The 19,831-nt window shown below is 33.5% G+C and overlaps 1 protein-coding gene and 1 non-coding gene across 10 annotated transcripts in view; both read right to left on the bottom strand.

The window, feature by feature from the left end:
- Nucleotides 1-19,831, bottom strand: part of Stau2 (staufen double-stranded RNA binding protein 2) — a 305,213-nt gene that overhangs the window by 51,868 nt on the left and 233,514 nt on the right. The window lies entirely within an intron of this gene.
- On the bottom strand, nucleotides 600-671 carry Trnaa-agc (transfer RNA alanine (anticodon AGC)). The gene has a single exon. It is a non-coding gene; the product is annotated as a tRNA-Ala (tRNA).

Below are 19,831 nucleotides of genomic sequence, written 5' to 3'. Positions count from 1 at the left end.
CTATTTAGCCAACTGAGACAGCTTCAAGGGTGGTTTTCTTGGCAAAGAATGGTAAACAGAGCTCCCATGCCTCTTATAATTTCCTTGTATCAGAATCAAAAATATTATTTAGTATTTGCTTTATACCTTACACAAGAATTTTTCAAAAAGCCCATCCATAGAATAATCAGTGGTCAGTAAAAGAATGTAAAGCCTAAAATGAGATTCCTTGGAAGATAGAGTGGTTTGCACTTTCTGCCCTAGTCTCTTTTTCTAGTAAAAATGGATTTATAGTAAAAGAGTTTTCAATGTGCTACAAACAGATTTAAAAGAATCATTTGGCTTGAAAGAATTTTAACAACATTAAAGAAGAGGAGGCTGTAAAAGTAAAACCAAAAAGCATGTGCACAAGAACATGAAAATGTCAGGAAAAAAACAAAAACCTCATAAATTGTCTACACAATCATGAGTAATTATTGATTTGGTTTGTTATAATTTCAGATTAATCCCTCTTAAAACATGTGATTTACATGTGACCATTTACACAGCTCTTATCTATTATTTCTTTTTTAAAAATGTTTATTTATTTTTTAGTTGTAGTTACACACAATATTTATATGTGGTGCTGCTGAGGATTGAACCCAGGGCCTCGCACATGCTAGGCGAGTGCTCTACCACTGAGCCACAACTCCAGCCCCTTATCTATGATTTTAAAAATGATCAGTTCAAAGCTTAATGAATTTTCTTAATATTGAATTTTTTTAAAAAAAAATTTAAGTTGTTGATGGGCCTTTATTTTATTTATTTATATGTGGGGCTGAGAATTGAACCCAGTGCCTCACACAATGGGTTCTAGCACTGAGCCACGACCCCAGCCCTAATATTGAATTTTTAAACCTTTGAAATCTTATATTTCAGTACTGCTCTTTTAACATTTAAGCAAAGCTGCATGACCTAGGGAAAATTCTATCTCTTCTGATGATTAAATTTCAGTAATTGAACATAAAAACATTTGAAATTAGAAGGGCCATATAAATGAACTGTCAGCATATATTACAACATTACAATGTTGCTTAGGTAAGAAAATGATCCTTGAAGAAGTTGGCACAATGAGAACCAATTGGAAAAACAGAGGAAGTAAGCAATCACTGAAATAATGAGCAGGAATTCCATTAAGGCTCCAGGCCAGGTATGCGAAGGAGGTGTGATAGACATGTAGGACTCCAAGATTAAACGTGTGGGACTGGACGTTGTGAAGGCCCTGCCCACATGCATCTAACAGTGCTATATTTGGTATCAGAGTTTGACTGAAGTGCTGTTTACAAAGACATTGCTCTTTGCTAGCTCTTTCCTTTCAAATGCTAAGGATTTTGTTTCAGCCACAGTGTCATCAAGGGTGCATGTTCAGAAGGAGAAGAAAAATAGAGCCATGTCTGGAGTTAGTGTTACATTAAGACACGATTAGTGTTCACTTTTAGTGTCAACAACAATTTAAAAAGCTACATTTCATATAAATACAGGGATGACAGTGACCATGAGGTCATCAAGTCCCTATGCTCCTATCAGTAGGTTCCTTTGGAAACTGCTAATAAATGTAAGATTTTAGAAGCCAACATAATGACATGATATAAAAACAATTTTAAAAATTTGATATTTATGAGTATGGGAGTATGGAAGAAGGCGTTGTTCTGAAGCTGCTTCTAGAATTGCTACAGAGCATTGGAATCTAGTTCAAGTTAACATAACATCCTAGAGACATTATAAGCTAAGTATTGGTTCTGAGCATACACTTGTATTACAAATGATTATATAATGCATAGAGGTCAGCTCCATGGATTTGGATCCAGTCTTTGAAACATTATTTCTAGAAGAGAAATGAAGCACTGGAAATGTTGCAGAGTACAACCTAGTTAAGGAATGGCTTTTCATACATGAATTTCAATAAAGTAAGTATTAAGTACTATTCTACCAACACACCCACTCCCCATTACCTACAATGTAAATGTGATAATCTTAGTTTGTAAAGTAGATATTAGTTCCACTATCCAATCCCTAAGTTATAGAAAAGGGTCTCATTTTCCTGTTGATGACTCCTGCTATATAATAAGAAATGAACCAACTTGCTATCAGCTGACTGTATAACCCTGAGAAATCACTCAACTCTCTACAGCAATCACAAACTCAAACTGGGGCATGCTGGAGGTTAGATTAAATTACCTACAAAGTTTTCTCTAATAAATAAGGATTGACAACTGGCCATGACAGAAGTAAGAGAAATAAACTTAAGGTATTTACTTTTCCCATACCTTACTAATTACTTGGTAACTTTACATCATAATTATACTTGATCCTTCCCAAGACCAAATTCAGATATACATATTCTAATCTCATAAGCAGCATAAGAAAAAAAAAGTGGTACTGCAGAGCACCTCCAGAACAGCCCTGATATTTGAATTCCATAATGCATTCCTCAGTTCCAGCAACCATTACAGGTAATTTTTTTAAATGTTGTTTTGTTTCCCTTATCCTTTTAAAGAACTACATCCCTACACTTTTAAAGTAAACCATTTGGTCAGACACGGCAACTGGGGAAGCTGAGGAAGCTGAGCACGAGGATGGCAAGTTCGAGACCAACCTCAGTAACTTAGAGAGACCCTGTCTTAAAACAAAAATAAATAAAAAAGAAACGGCTGGGAGTATAGTTAAGTAGTATAGCAGCCCAGGGTTAAATTCCTAATACCCCAAAAATAAATGAATAAACAAACAAATACATACTCTAAATTATCATTCAGTTTAATATCACACATGAGCATCTTATCTCTCCTGACACAGGTCCAATTCTGTGTACTTAAAAGATGGCACTCTGTCCCTCCAGGAGTTTACAATCCAATTGTCAAGTGGCATAGCATGACAAGGGCACAGTGCATGATGCATGGAAGGTCACTGAATACAGAACTAAGAACCAGCTTTTAGCCAGTGACCTGCGCCAGCTTCATGAAAGAAGGTTTGAATCGTGAGAAACCGCTAGGGAGTTTTGAATTAAAGAGATAAGACTCTAATTACCTTTAAAACCAGCTTCAGGAATGGCTCCTCCTAGCTCCAGCCTCAAGCCACCAAATGTTTAGTGAGGTTTACTGAAGAGGAGAGAGAGAGAGAGAGAGAGAGAGAGAGAGAGAGAGAGAGAGAGAGAGAGAGAGAACGGCAGGGAGTGTACTTTTATTGGGGAACAAAAAATTCTGGGGAAAATCCCATCCAAAGAAGATTAAGGGGGGCAGCATACCAAGGTCACGGATGACGATTGGTTCTTTGGGGTAGTGGACAGACTCGCCTCTTCATGGACAAGCCCTCAGACCTGGAGAAGGTGGGGAAAGCTCTGACACAGCTGTGCCTAAGCCCTCTCACCCAGCCAGGGAGGTAACTCAAATCACGTGTGAGGATGGCCTCCCACACCAGCTAGAGAATGAACATGCTTCTGGATAAAGGCAAACTCTTAATGGGATTTCAAGCACCAATAACTATGATAACTCTTCCTACAGGTATCTAACCTGAACTTGTGCCAATTAAATACATAATACAATACCTCTGGCAGACTGTATAACCCAATGAACATGAGAATCACATTTTCTCACCACATCTATCCTCAGGACCTGTTATAGCACACTCAAATTTTTTTTATATAAATAAGTCAATGGACAAATAGCTAGCTTGATTCATTAAAAGCAAATATGAATTGTGCTCCTATAAACACTGATGTGGCTGGTTGTAGATCTTTCGGATATACTGAGGAGTGGATCATATGGTGGTTCCACTCCTAGTTTTTTGAGGAGTCTCCATACTGCTTTCCAGAGTGGTCGTACTAATTTATGTACCACAAACAATGTATGAGTGTACCTTTTCCCCTACATTCTTGCCAACAAGAATTTGTATTCTTGATATTATTTGTATTCTTGATAACTGCTATTCTAGCTGGAGTGAGATAAAATCTCAATATAGTTTTGATTTGTATTTCCCTAATTAGTGGAGATGTTGAACATTTTTTCACATACTTTTTGACATTTGTATTTCCTCTTATAAGAAGTATCTATTTAGTTCTTTTGCCATTAATTGGGTTATTTGTTTTTTGGGTGTTTTATTTATTTGTGTAGTCTGAATATTAATACCCTATCTGAAAAGCAGCTGGAAAAGATTTTCTCCCATTCTGTAAGTTCTCCCTTACACTCTTTATTCTTTCACTGTGCAAAAGCCTTTTAATTTGATGTCATCCCACTTACTGATTTTTTATTTTATTTCTTATGCAATAGCCAAGCTATGGAACCAACCTAGGTGCCTTCAACAGATGAACGGATAAAGAAAATGTGGTGTATATACAAAATGGAATGTATATATGCTCAGCCATAAAGAAGAATGAAATTATGACATTTGCTGGTAAATGGATAGAAATGAAGATCATCATGCTAAGTGAAATAAACCAGACTCAGAAACTCACAAGGTCAAATGTTTTCTGATATGTGGAAGCTAGTTCAACATAAGGAGAAAAGAGAGAGAGAAAGGAAAAGATGGTGTGTGGGGGAGGGTGGAGAGAATTCCTTCAAAATGGAAGAAAGATCTGTAGACTGGCTGAAGGGGATAAAAGGGAGGGAGGAAGGATGGGCTATGGGAAGAACAATGGAATGAATCTAACCTTACTTTCCTATGTACATAACATGAATATACTACCATCCTGTACATTCACAATACACTAAAAAAAAAAAAAAAAAACTACAAATAGCAGAAAGATAAGCAGAATAGAAGAAAGGGAATGGGGGAGGGAGGAGAGGAAGAAAAGGGGAATTACTGGGGACTAAGTTCGAGCAAATTAAATTAAATTCCATGCTTTTATGATTATGTCAAAATGAATCATAATATTATGTATAACAAAAAAGAACCAATAAAAAAGGTAAATATGAAATTTTAAATTTTGCTATTAGCGTATTTCTTAGTGAAAATAAGTTATTGTATGCTTTAAATAAATGCACACTTGAGTAATAAGAGTTTTCCTTCCTTCCTAGGCTATTCAAAATATTATATAAATAAATATTATTAAGCCTTAATGCAAGGAAATGATTCATAAGCTTGTATAGTACTAGAGACTGGCTTTAAATATTATCAACTAGCTATTTATATAAAATTATTTTATTTTACTAGACATGGCATCTAATATTAGAAAAACATTTTTCTATCAGTTTTTCATGGAAAAATGATCTACTACCCATATTTGTATTTGAAAGGATTGTTTTGGGTTGGGGATGTAGCTCTGAGGTAGAATTCGTTTTTTAGCATAGATAAATTCCTGATTGTATCCCCAGAACTGAAAAAATTAAATAAAAAAGGGGTTGTTTTAAGTTTGAAATACAAGAAAACCTTTTTACACTGGCCACAAAAAAAAAACCCCAAAACCAAAAAACTATACCTAATATTTTAGAATCTCCCTTTCTCCTTGACCACTGAACTTGAGATTGGGAGGGATGCTAAAGTCAGTAAGTCTTGCTTCCTACCAATGGCAGCATTTAAGCAAGTAAGTATTTTTTTTTAAATTTTTTTATTAGTTGCTCAAAACATTACAATGATCTTGACATATCATACATTTGATTCAAATGGGGTACGTAATCTTATTTTTCCACATGTACAAATTGCAGGATCACATTGGTTATACAGCCACGTTTATACATAGGGCCATACTAGTGTCTATTGTATTCTGCTACCCTTCCTATACCCCGCTCCCCTGTCCTTCCCTCCCCTCCATCACCTCTTTCTACCCAATCTACTGTGTTTCTCTCTCTCTTTTTTCTTTCCCCTCACACCATCTTATATGTAATTTTGCATAACAATGAGGGTCTCCTACCATCTTCCCTGCAATTCCCCTTCTCTCTCCCATTCCCAAGCACCTCTCATCCTCTTCTCTCTCCCATTCCCACGAACCTCTCATCACCTTCTCATGCTCTTCCTCCCTACTCTGTTTTGAGTCACCCCCCTTATATCAAAGAAGACATTCTGCAAGTAAGTATTTTAAAACAGCCATGATCTAAGAACACTCTTGTCCATCACTTGGTCAGTGCTATCTATGGGTCAGTTAGGGAAATAAAGCAATTAACTTATTTTGAAATAATTCTCCAGAAATTACTTCTGGGAAGGACCTTGAAACTCAATGCCTGTAATTAACTCAGGTGGTAAAGAAAAAAAGGAATCTGGTGTTTCTTTGATGACTGGTGGGACTTTTGGTAATCATTGGAAATGAATAAGAAAGCGAAGGGACTAAGTGTGAATCTTCTGTAATGACAGAGGAGATGCTCAAACAGAGCAGTGATTATGGGGTGAAGACTTGACTTCTTTCTACTTTTTCATATAAACACATAGAAGTGTCCTATTTGATAGAGTGACAAGTGAGTTTCTGATTTGTTTAATGTCCAAACTCTTGCCTGATCCTATTGCACTCTGCAATTTGAAAAAGGAGATTTTTTTTTTTTTTGTAAATTGCTCACACAAGGCATCTTGGCACATCTTTACTCACATATCTACATAAGACAATATTGGGGCAGCATTACTAATGCTGAAAGTGGTTCAAACAATCCCAGGATAAATGATACTACAAAAGAAACCCCAAATTTGGAATCCTAGAAAGAAGAAGTTAAAAATCAGAATATAAATTTAAAAAGTGGAATATAAATTTCATTAGATATAACCTATCACATAAAATCAATTAATGTTTTGTAAAAAATGAGAACCTATCAACTGTGGAGAAATATCTGGGAAAATCAAAGATTGTGAAATACAAATTCTCTCATATAATTTGTTAGGGAAAAAGTCAGTTTAATATAAACAAAAAACACTCTGTGGGGTTCAAATATTTAATCCAGCCAATCAGTTTTGTGGTATATAATTTTTACTCAATAAGTATTAAGGACTAAGTGTGTGAATGAATGAAAAATTTATCATGACTTTTTGTCTTTTGAAAGCATAACAGGGTATTGTAATTACACTCTTCTACAGAGCATAAACTTTCAAATAACTTAATTTGTAAACATAATTTTATTTCAAATAAAATGATAGGACTAAAACCAGAAAGAAATATAGTTTTTTTTCCAAATTTTATACTGCTTTTGAGATTACTCATGATTGTATCTAGTTGCAAATGTTCAAAGATAAAATAGATTCAAGTTTTCTATTTACAAAACCAAATTAATCAAAAATTAGCCTTTGATCAGACAGATGCCAGCATTTGTTTCCATAAAGTTGTAATAAAGAAAACAAAACTGTAATAAATTGCTCCAAAGCAAAGGTAAAATGACCATCCAATTAAGCCATAACTTTAAAAATCACCTTGAGGTTAAGTTGGGAAGAAATATGAAGAAAGGGGCCATTAAGATCAGTGTTTTAAATCTGAGGTCTCCTCATTGACAATGAAAGATTCAGTTACTTAAACTCTTTTTCACTATTTCATTTATGAGTTACTTTTAAACAATATTTCATCACTCAACAGAGGAAATAAGGAATCTTTTAGAAGAAAAAAAAGCTATACCAGGCTATCAAAATCTTTGCTAAGAAAAATAAACTAATCAAGATTGATCTCCTGGGTCTCTCAGAAGTTCACCAATTCCAAATGTTCACATAAGTTTCACAAGAGAAGAAAACAAAAAAGTTTCCTTATAATACAGTGCTTAATAAGTCATTGTGGGGGCACAGGAGTTAATAACAGCAGCATTCTGTAAAATACATTTAACTATAATTAAAATACATATAAATTTACTTTATTTCGTAAAAATCTAAGTTTCTCTTTCCCCAATACTAAGAAGTCTGTGTCAATTTTGTCTTTAAGCTCTTAAAGAATTTTTCTTTCTTTTTTTTTTAAAGAGAGAGAGAGAGAAAGAATTTTTTTAATATTTATTTTTTAGTTTTTGGTGGACACAACATCTTTATTTTATTTTATTTTTTATGTGGTGCTGAGGATCAAACCCAGCACCCCGCACATGCCAGGCAAGCACGCTATCATTTGAGCCACATCCCCAGCCCCTTAAAGGATTTTTCTAGAACAATTTTAAAGAAAGATTGTGTTGCTCATAGCCATACTTTCAGTAGAAGAAGCTGTTTTTCAAATTCATTATTTTTTAAAAATCAGCAGTATAACTAAATAAATATGTTCACAAAGCAAACAAAAGGGAAGCTTCCTTTACACTTAAGCATACTGACCAGTAATTTCCTATCTTAAAGGTCTTCAATATCAGTTACTGATAGAGCAAATGAAATGGTAAAAAGTACTAATTGCATTGCTGAAAAGAGACTATTTTTCCTTGTTTAAAAACATTCTTCCCATTCCTTTTAAATTTTACCATAAAGCATATTTGCTATAAATGCCACACAAATGGGTGGATAAATAGTTACATACAACCAAAGGAGGTCTTAATCTAATGTACCATTGACTGTCAGCTAATCTCTCCTGGTTTAACAATCTGAGTTTAACTACTTCATGATGAATGAGACAGGGTGCAAATGACCTGAGTGTTTTAGCCCATAAAACAGGCTTAGGGAAATAAAACCTAACCTGCAATTTTGATCACCAGTCAGACTGGCCATCATGGGCAATGTAGTTAGGGTTTTAAAGGAATTGTCTAACAGTAATATTAAGTAATGAAATTCTAATAATTTACATTTAAAGTACCATTTACCCTCAAGTAGCCTACTATATGCAAGATTTGCCATTACATAACTGAAATTCAGATAGCTCTGAATTGAAAGATGGTGAGCTAATTGTCAGAGAACCTACTGAGCTGGAGAGCTTTATAGACTCAGTTTTACAGAAAGTTTTTTGGAAACATTAACATTAAGCAAGAAAGACTCCAGTTGTTAACAGCAGTAGGTCTATTGTTCAAGAAGAAATACATTTCATGAGATTCATTATGAAAGGGGGGAAAAATTCTTTTTGGCATTCTGCATATAAAATCTTCTCAAAAAGACATCTGCAGTTAAAAAAAAAATTCCGTCTAATTTTACTACTACAACCTTTGTTAATTTTCTACAGTTCTTTGCTCCAGTAACTTAAAAGTCATTTCCTTAAGAAAACAGATGACAGACAACTTGAGTGACTGATTATATTGTGCCATCACTTTGTTTTTCTCAGAGGCCTGGGTTTAAGAGGATGGATGTTAGTGTAAATGACAGCGAGGGGAGCTTCGCATAAGATTTCACTTCTGTTCAAAGACAAGCTAATGTAACCTCACTGCGGTGCCATCAACTTGACAAATGGACACCGTGCAACCCTCTGCCTCCCACTGAAACCGGAGAGTCTGATTTACACAATATTCACCTCATAGATGGAAAAAGACTTCATGCTGCTAGGCTGTATAATGGGTTGATCTGATAATCCTTCGCATGTAATGAAATTTGATAATAGGGAGGTGAAATGTATCTCAAAGACTAAAGCAAGCTGGTGAACTTATAAAACTACACTTAAGTCTTTTAAAACCTGAATAAACAGAAAAAAAGGGACGGTTCAATCCATGCTGAGAAAATGTAGCAGTTCTCATGTTGACTCTGCAACCAAAGATATATGGCTTTTACTTAAAATGAATAAAAGATCTGGCTTGAAGGAGTACAGCTTTATTCAAACAAGTCAATGTAATCTGTAAGCCTTGGTGTGTCTTATCTTTACCATCGGATTTTGCTGGTTCTCAGTTCTTTACCTCAAGAATTTTACCTTTACTTTATCCTGCTAAATTATTTCCTTGGAAGCTCAATATTTTTCCTTTAAAGTGGGAAATTCAAAGAATTTATAACTACCATGTATTCACATCTGGAGATTTAAACATATCCTAAATTTCTGACACAAAAATCATAAAAGCCAGTACTTAATAAGAAACACAAAAACTGCTTTAAAGTCATTGTATAAATTCTTACTTTTTCACAGTATGCATGTTTAAATAAATTATTTTAGGAAGAAGGTCATGGTACAATATTCTGCAGCAAGGCTGACTTCAGATCCTCTATAATAAAACTGTCTATTGGTATGAATGCATGCAAATAAACACCACGAATGTAAACTACAATTAGAAGTAGTTTAAGCACATGTAAATGTTGAATGAGGTAGAATTTTAGTCTTATATTTACTTTGCTGTTGTCACAAATAAAAAAAACACTTATGAAAACATTTCATGCTGAAGTGAATGGATTTCAACAGCTGCTGATTTGGTGACATGGAGAACCCCAGAGGAGACATCCTGCTGAATTAACATTTTGGAAATGTTAAAAAGAAACTTCAAACAGACCTTGTTTAGCAGGCGGTCAAAGATTTTGCTCGGTGGGGATCATGTGAAGGCTAGCAGAGCAGTCACTCAGCCATGAATCAGACTTGTCAATAGTTGCCTATTTTCTCAACAGGTGACTCAAACAGGCACACAGTCTATTTCCCCTAATATTTCTGTGTGCTTACACAAAAGAAATCATCCTAAGTTCCTGTTCTGGCATTCTGTAGCAAGGCACAGCATGCAGGATTGGGAAATAGTCATTGAAGGGATTGAAATACATTTTTAAAATTTGTACTTTTGCTTTTTTCTAACTCCTCAAATTAGCTATATTATTCTTAAAATCTACTAATTCTTTCATTTTTTCTTTCCTTCTCTTTTCTATCTTCCTTTTCTTTTTACAGTGCTTGAACCCAGGGCCTTACACATACATGTTAGGCAAGTGCTCTATCACTGAGTTACACTCCCAATGTGGAATCTACTGATTTCCAAACAAAATTTTATCCTAAGTTAGAATTCAGGCACAAAGCCAACTGAAGAACTATAGGAGCCTTGGAGATAGCAAAGATCAAACCCTTCATTTTATAGTTGGGGAAACTAAGTGATTCACTAAAGGTCACATATTTATTTTCTGATGTCTTCAGATTACAACATATATTTTCTGACTCCTTGATATTAGTCCACTATACCTTTAAGATATAAATAGAATTAGATTTCCTTTAGCAATGTAAAAATATTAAAGGGAAGGTAACTGTTAAACTAGGCAAAATCTTATGGTTCAATGTTTTTCTGATTTGGCATGTTTTGATCCCCCCCCAAACCCTGCACTTTTAAACTGGACACAAAGAGATAGTTAATGGAAAATTCCTTCCACATACTACCAAGAGGTTATGGGGAGGGGCAAGTCGGGAAGAGGCAGAGTACTGAGCTTTGTTTTCAACTTTCAACATTTAAGAGTTTAGTACAAATATAGAGTACAAAAATAATAAAGCATTTCATTGTTAGTGACTCAGATTGGCATTGTAAACTGTGCCATACAAGCTACTATTATGTCAGAAAATTACCAGGTATCCATTAAATGAGTCCAGGCTGTTTTCTATTGTTCAAGGATGTTTTACTTGTTTTGGAAAGCATAAGTACAGAGTTCAGTGAAAGTTCTTAGAGGTGATTCCACAATCATAGCAGCACTTATTACCTTAGTCAACCTCACCTACAGCTTCCATCAATGCAGAATCATTACCAGCCAACGTGAAGAAGGAATCTGAGCATTAGTAAATCAACTCCTGTTGGCAAATGCTTACTAGGTAAGTACTCTGTTGAAAATACTTTCTACATGCTTCAGAGATAAAAATTTAGTAAGAAAAGCAAACACCAATTTCACATACAAACATATATATATATATACACACACACACATATATATATATAAACAAACATCTTAGAATCCAAGTCTATGAATTCTTGTTTTTAAAAATTTAACTTTTAGAAGTTTAACTCTTCATATAGTATAAGAAAACAGGTACTCTAATGCAAAGGTTGGTAGAAGAGTAAAAGACAGAGTGGATTTATGTATCAAAATGAAAAATGCACTCGTCCTTTAACCCAGAATTCCTACATATAGAAATTAACTCTGAGAAGATAATTCAAAAACTGGGGAAAGATATATGTGGTAAGGATTTTCATGGCAGTATTAGTTATGGTAGTACAAAGTTGGAAATCACATTAGTAAGAAAATAAAGGTAGTGTATATACTGGCAAACATGCAGCTTTTCAGATATTACTATTCACTGACTATAAAGCTACATACAGTAATATTAACATAAGGATCAAAAAATAAGTCAATGGAAGAGATTAGAGAGTTCAGAAATAGACCCACATTTATTTGGCCATTTGATTTTAAATAACATGCCAAGGAAATTTAATTGTGTTTGAAAAAAGGAAAAATGAATCTCAACCTCTTCCTCATACCACACACAAATATTAACCTGAGGTCTACTGTAGACCTAAAGTGTAAAACTTAACACTATAAAGCTTTTAAATGGAGATAGGAGAAAACCTCTGCAAATTGGGACAAGGTATAGGTTTCTTAAAACAAATTAATCATAAAATAAAAAACTAGATTGCATCAAAACTTAAAACATCTAAAGGAGAGATGTTAGAAAACAATATTGATCAAATTATATTGTTGTTACATTATGTGCCTGTATGAATATGTAACAACAAATTCCATTATGTCTAATTATAATGTACCAATAAAAATATGAAAAAATTTAAAAACTATTTCTGCTTATGAAAATACACCAGTAAAAATGAATAAGGAGGTAAAAAGCTATATATGCTATATGGAAATAGATGACAAAGAATTGGTATGCAAGAATATAAAGAATTCCTAAAACTTAATAATGAAAAGACAAGCTGGAATGGTGAATCATCTGTGTAATCCCAGCAATTTAGGAGATGGAGGCAGGAAGATCACAAGTTAAAGGCAGGCCTGGGCAACTTAGCAAAACCTCGTCTCAAAATAAAAATGGGCTGGAGATGTTGCTCAATGAAAGTGTGCCACTGGGTTCAGTCCCCAGTAAACACACACACACACACACAAAAAAAAAAAAAAAAAAAAAAAAAAAAAAAAAAAAAAAACCTAGTTTAAAACAGACCAAAAAAAGGAAGAGTCTTCACAAAGAAAGATATATAAATGACCAATAAACAAAAAGTACTCAACAGCATTAGTCATTGGGGAACAAAAAACTAAAAACCATAATGCAATACCATTATACACCCACCAAAATAACTAAAATTAAAAAGTCAGTACAAAATGTTGGTCAGGATGGGCACCAACTGGAACTTTCATTCATCCTCGGTAAAAATGTCAATGGGTGTCTCATGAAAAATGTATAACTACTCTATGACCCAGCAATTCCACTCCTGGGAACTGATCCAAGAGAAATTAAAACATGTCTTCAGAGGACCTGTACAAGAATGTTCACAGCAGCTGTATTCACAATAGTTAAGAAGTAGAAACAGCTCAGGTGTCTCTCAAAAGGAGAATGAATAAATAAATAATTTATACAATGAAATACTATTCAGCAACAGAAAAAAAAAACAGACTAGGGATGCACACAATAGGGTAGAATCTCAAAAACACTGCTAAATAAAAGAAGCATCACAGAAAAAGGTATATTCTATATGGGTTTGTGTGAAGTTCTGGAACATTTAAAAATAATATGTGGTGGAAAATATCAGAACAATGGTTGCTACTGAGGGTGATGAGGGCTGGGATTTATTGAAAAGGAAAGTGAGAGACTTTATTGTGATAGTAATGCTTTATCTCTCAATAGGGGTTTGAGTTTCACAGGCTTATGGTCAGAACCTGTCAACTGGTACCTTTCAGATTTTTACATTTTTATCTCAAAAGAAAAAAGGTCTATAAACAAATACTGAACTCAAATTAAAAACACACCTGCAAAAGTAGTAGGAGAGGCAGAGAGTATACAGATATCTGTCTGCCTGCAATACATCTCAAAAGAGATGGATTAATAGAGAACCACAGAAATAAAGATGTTCAATGAAAAGTATTGTAAAATATTGTACAATCTAGGCAATTAACTATATGGTTATGCACTAGAAAAAACTTTCAATTTTTCTGTATGTTACAAAAATTCTACAATACAATACTGGAAAATGATCATTTGCATTTACATTTATTGTAGTAGTAAAATATCCACCATATATGATTAGGAGGTTATTAAATAGTTTTTAAGTAAAACTGTATATTTAGATAGGTATATAATTTGTCTGCAGGAATATTTACCAAACATATACATATTTTCTCTCTGAACGCATATATGTGCACACACATGATTGCAGGTAACCTTAAAATAAACACTTAAGTTTTCTTTCATTTTTAGTTGCCAATGGACCATTTATTTATTTATATGTGGTGCTGAGAATCGAACCCAGTATCTCACACATGCTAGGCAAGTGCTCTACAACTGAGCCACAACCCCTGCCCACAAGTTTTCAAACTAACATTTTTTCCAAACTGACACTTTACCTCTACTAATAGATACTCCTTTATGTTGAACTCAATGAAGTTTACCTTCTCCTAAAACACAGAACCACTGAATGACTTTCAAGACCATCTACAGCAAATATCCAAAGAAGATAAAACATTAGTTCAGTTTGATGAGATGATTTGAGTATCAAAGTCTTCCACATTTATGGGTAATGTGAAAGGGCAGCAATAGTTGATACCACCTTCTGTTAAAAATCTATGAAATTCTTTGCTCAGAGCAAATAATCTTTAAAAGTTATCTACAAAAAGCCATTTGAACTGTAACTAGAAATATCAAATTATTATGAAACATCTTAAATTTCAATGAAAATCCTGTTAACAAATAACATTTAAAATTTGGTAGATATGCATGCATCCAGAAGGAAAAACAAGGTCTTTCAACTGCACTGAGCCAACAAAATGGAGAACAAATCAATAAGATACTGCAAAGCCTCATAGGTCATTCATAATTAACATTTTTGTTATATTTTCAAACTAATTGTACCATATATTCAGATTAAGAACCTAAACTGTATTCCTTTCTTTCTTCTTCTTTTCTCCTTTTTTCTTTTTTGGTGGGGGGTGGGTAACTGGAGATTGAATTCAGAGGCACTTGGCCACTGAGACAGATCCCCATTCCTATTTTTGTATTTTATTTAGAGACAGGGTTTCACCGAGTTGTTTAGTGCCTTGCTTTTGCTGAGACTGGCTTTGAACTCATAATCCTCCTGCCTCAGCTGCCCAAGCCACTAGGATTCTTTCTGACTTGTACCAGGGATTGAACCCAGGGGCACTTTTGCCACTGAAATCACATCCCTAGCCTTTTTTTTTTTTTTTTTTTTTTTTAAAGAGACAGGTTCTCTCCAAAGTTGTGTAGGGTCTCATTAAGTTGCTAAGGTTGGCTTTGAACTTGTGATCCTCCTACCTCAGCCTCCTGGGCCACTGGGATTACAGGTGTGCGCCACCATGCTCAGTTTATGTTCCCATTTCTAAATTAATGTATTCTACTGATTTTTTTTAAAAAGCATTTAGATTCTTATTTTTTGGATATATTTTTATTTGCAATTGAAACCATAATTCTATTTTGTATCACATTCTGGGATAGCTGGGTATAACCTAAAAGTACCATGGAAGAAAACTGATCTGTTCAAATTAGAAGTAGGCAACACCTTTTAGGTATACTAAGCACCCAATATACTGATAAATATAAAATTTGATGATAGAAAGGGGAATATGATTGTGGTATTCAATAATCTACAGATATTAAGTATGCTACTTAATATTTTGAAAATCATATAGCAAATCACGGAAAGATTTCTTCATTTGGCTGGCTGTTACAATATACATTTTCCTCTCAGGGATACAAATATGTAGCACCATATAGTTTACAAAATAAACATATTCTGACATTCAATTGGAATTGAGGATTTTTTTATAGAAGTACCAATGAGTATATTTCTTATGAAATGGTCACATGTTAAAGGAAGTTTATCTTAAGCATTTACATCTTTCTTTAAAAAGCTTATTACGAGTTATTCTTAAAAATTGTTATCAGTTACTTTACCAAACAATTTAGTTTCTTATTTAGTACTTTCTCTATTTAATGTAATATTATACAGTCTTCCAGTTTTCAAGTGAATGTCAATAAAAATTGACAATTTTTTCATTATTTAGTTTACTCAAAGTATCTCTCAAAATAAACTATTGGAGGGATAGTTAACAAGGCCAAATATACATGTGTATAGTTAACATTTTCTTCAGTTTATCTAATGAAAAATATGACTATAAAATAATAATTAAAATATCTAAGAGATTATGTATTCAAATGAGTATTAGTTTGTGAATTCACCTGGGGATCAACAAATGATTAGCACAGTGGCAGAATTCTATTTTGGAACTCCCCTTCACAAGACTGTCTACCTGGTGTGTATGTTCTCTTTATCTCTTACACACATGTAAACACACACATGAAGCCCCCTTCTTGTATGACACACTTGTTCCAGGCACAGTATTATTTAGAGACATCTCCAAATATCTTGTAGTTATTTCTAAAAACCAAAATCACTTCAAAAAGTCACAAATTTGCTGTTAAAATTTTTTTTTCAAAAATTCTGAAAACATTTTTGTGATAACTTAAATATGTGAGTAAAATAAGCATGCATGGCCTCTCAAGATGCCTCTCAAATTTATAATAGAATAGCAAGATGACCACATTGGAGGAACTAATACTTACTTGGATGTATATGCTCTAGAATGTCTATGTGTCTTATAATTTTAACTACCATACTTGACGGAGTGTGCTAGCAAGGAAGAACTGCATCTGTATCCCAAAGCCTAAGTTCTGGTGTAAGCTCTGCTGTTTAGTTAAGTCTTTACTTCTTGGGCTTCAGTTTTCTCATCTTCCAATGAGTGCTGACTAGACCAGCACAGTTTAATAGAAATATTATGCAGGCTTCATATGTGATTTTTATAGCTATATTTAAAAAGTAAAAATAAACAGATGAAATTAATTTTAGTTTTATACTTTATTTGACCAACTATACTAAATATATTATCATTTTAACATTTAACCAATAAAAACTAACTAATGAGATCATTTGCATTCTTTTTGTTTTGGTGCTGTCTTTAAATCCAGTGTGTATTTTATATTTAGGGCACATATCCCAATTTAGACCATCCACATTTTCAGATGCTTAAGAGCCATATGTGTCTAGTTGATGGTTGAGGAGTTGGGGCAGTACAGACAGATCTAGACAATTGCTAACAGTCCTTTCAGTCTTGAAAACTTTATTACTTTATTGTCAAAATTACTATATTAATAGATTTACTATAAAATTAGCACAAGTATATGAAAACCACAGGTCAAATGCTTCCAAGGAACATCTACTTTCATCAGGAAAGGCTAATTAATTTCTTGTCTGGCATTTTAAAATTCTGGATGATTTTTTTTTCTAACATTGAACAATCGTTAAGAAGTAAAGAACGTGCAATTATCTTCTGAACTCAACCCCACAGATAGTGGATTACTTCATCTATTAAACTGGCTCAAGTCTATTAAATAACTGCCAAGTCCCCCTTTCATATTATAGGATTTATATTTTTCTTTAACCTGAAGCTTTAGACCTTGATGTTATCATAAGAATCATAAGACTTGTTTTTAAAAGAATAAACATCTAAAATTACTTTTATAGTATAAAGCTTATTTTTTTAATTTAGTCTGAATTACTAAGACCATGGAATGATTTTATGTTAGGGAATCAAAGCACAAGCTAATCAATATTCAATAATAGATATCATTATCTATTGTTGGCAGCTTATTATTGGAAAAGGATGTGCCCATTAAAGTAGGTGATATAAAGATGACATTCAGGTTCTAATTGAGAAAAATATAAGTCATTTTCTATGAAGTATCCCTTAGTAACTGAAAGGCTGAAATAGAACCCATTTGCATCAGAGGACTTTTCAATGTCGATTATACTAGTAACAGATACTCTGCAACTTAGTTATCGCTGAGTACAATAATACATCATCTCAATTAGCTTGAGTTTGTTATACCAAACTTTATAGAAATTATATAAATGTTCTTCCTGATATTAATTTAATCTTTTGAACCTCCTCTCTCAAATTTATAATAGAATAGCAAAAGGGCACACTCAATTGTTTCTCTATCATCATAATTATTATATGACAGACTTTTTATTTTTTTTTTAAAGAAGTGAATAAAACATCCCACATTCTTTATCAAATTCAAAAGGTATTTCTGCAAATCTCTAAAATTTGGTTCAACATTATACATAGTGAAAGCTGATGATGCCAATACATATTTGTGGATGGCAACATAACATATTGATCCCTTAAGGACTAGAAGAAAACACTATTTATAAATTTGCCAATAAGATAAAGTCATTTCAGTTAAAGTTTATCTTCTATGTAATTTATATTATTTAAGAAGCATTTAGCAGAGCCAGAATATGATATACCACCTCATTTATAGAGGAAAAAATAGTAAACTATTGTTATAAATATTATAAATGTAATTCCTCCAGGCAATATCTATTATATGTCACAGGTTAATGAAGGAAGTAATAAAGACAAAGTCAGCAAAACTCTTGGTGCAGTGGGGCCTGTGCCTAGCACATTGCCTGACATTTAGAAGTCATTCAATGTTTTTGAGTGAATTAACATAGAGCTTATGTCTGCAGTATAGTCTATATGTTTGTATACACAGTGGCCTGCATACATTCCATGAATAGAGTCAATAACTAAGTAAATACACACAGACACCATAATATATTAGGTACACGTTTGCTTTTTTTTTGCTATGAAGATTTGTTAGTAAGAACTTTTAATGTGATTTTGACATCTAAATTTAGTTCTATATTCAGGTGACATCTAAAATCAAATCTTTCTTCTTCTTTCATTCATTATACACTCAGTTTATCTCTTAGGTATTTGTGTAACTGGCACAATGATCTACAGATCATGTAGACTAATGCATATCACTTTTATTATGTAAACAAGGGAACTTCTATTCAGGAGATTAAGAAACTTGCCCAACGTTAACCCAGCCTGTGAGCACAAGAACCAAGTGTCAAATCCCAATATGTTTTCCAATTATTCTATGAGCTGGTAAGAAGCATGATAGTTATGTGTTAACTCTGCTAGGCTGTGGTGCTTAGTTTGGTCAAACACTAATCTTGATCTTCCTGTGAAGGCATTTTGTAGATGTGATTAAGAGTGATGACGAGTTGATTAAATCAGGTTAGACTCTATAATGCAAGTGGGCCTCATTCAATCAATCAATATTATAGACAACTGCTGGTAGATGACAACTGCTGGGAAACTAAGTCCCAGAAACAGCATATCTCAGAGTATGAGCTCTGGAGCACAGGAGTAGAAAAGAACTATCACCAGAAGTGAAATACCTCTGTTTTAGACAAGCAGTTTATATAGGCAAGAAATTGGTGCTCTTATGGACAGCTCTGAAGCTGAGACTTCATGCATTTATTTTATTTATTCTTTGTTTCGCAGGGAATTGAGAGGTGAAGTCATCTCTGAGAGTCTCCATTAAATAAAGTATGGAGGGAGGCAACAAAATGGGATTAAAAAAAAAAACAAACTATCAGATCCATTCTCTTCTAGTCTACTTGATTTAGTATATTTTTAGTTGCTAAGCAAAAAGTTTTAACCATTCCTAATATCAGGTTACACAGTACATTGTGGAGACTTTCAGTAAAATATGCTAATTTCCACCAGCAATTAGAAGACAATCATGTTGGCCACCTGTTTTTCATCACTTGTACAAATTTCTTTAAGAAAAGCTTGAAAATGAGATTTCCAATACATAGATTAGTTGTATTTTTCATTACAAAAATAACTATATGATCTTCCTGGCAACAAGAAGAAACTGATATTATACTATATGAACGTAATAAAATAGCAGAGTATAATCTTACTATGTTCAATAAAAGACTAAACTTAAGATTAGTGATGTGATCAATAAATCTCCTTTATTATTTCTTCACTG

The sequence above is a fragment of the Urocitellus parryii genome, chromosome 7 (genome assembly GCF_045843805.1).
Source record: "Urocitellus parryii isolate mUroPar1 chromosome 7, mUroPar1.hap1, whole genome shotgun sequence".
Classification (NCBI taxonomy): Eukaryota; Metazoa; Chordata; class Mammalia; order Rodentia; family Sciuridae; genus Urocitellus; species Urocitellus parryii.
Note: the sequence above shows the minus strand (reverse complement) of the source record. Positions and strands in the feature narration are given on the sequence as shown.